The sequence below is a fragment of the Vombatus ursinus genome, unplaced genomic scaffold (genome assembly GCF_900497805.2).
Source record: "Vombatus ursinus unplaced genomic scaffold, bare-nosed wombat genome assembly UNPS02014811.1, whole genome shotgun sequence".
NCBI classification, from domain to species: domain Eukaryota; kingdom Metazoa; phylum Chordata; class Mammalia; order Diprotodontia; family Vombatidae; genus Vombatus; species Vombatus ursinus.
The window spans coordinates 283,035-283,379 of NW_020954589.1; positions in this window are offsets into that span (position 1 = coordinate 283,035).

Here is a 345-nt window from a genome sequence, read left to right on the forward strand (position 1 = left end):
TTGGTGAGGCAATCAGGGTTAAGTGACTTGCCCAGGGTCACACAGCTAGTAAGTGTCAAGTGTCTGAAGTTGGATTTGAACTATATTTTATTTAAATATTTATTTTTTAGATATTTTAAATTATAAATTAAGTTTAAATAATTTAAAAATATTATCTTATGTAGCTCAGATAATATTAGGTGCTATTATTATCTCCATTTTACAACTGAAGAAACTGAGGCAGACAGCAATTAAGCGTCTTCCTCAAGGTCATATAGCTGTAAGGGTCTGAAGCTAGATTTGAACTCAGGTCTCTCCTGATTCTAAGGCCTTCACTCTATCCAATATGCCACCCTAGCTACCTCA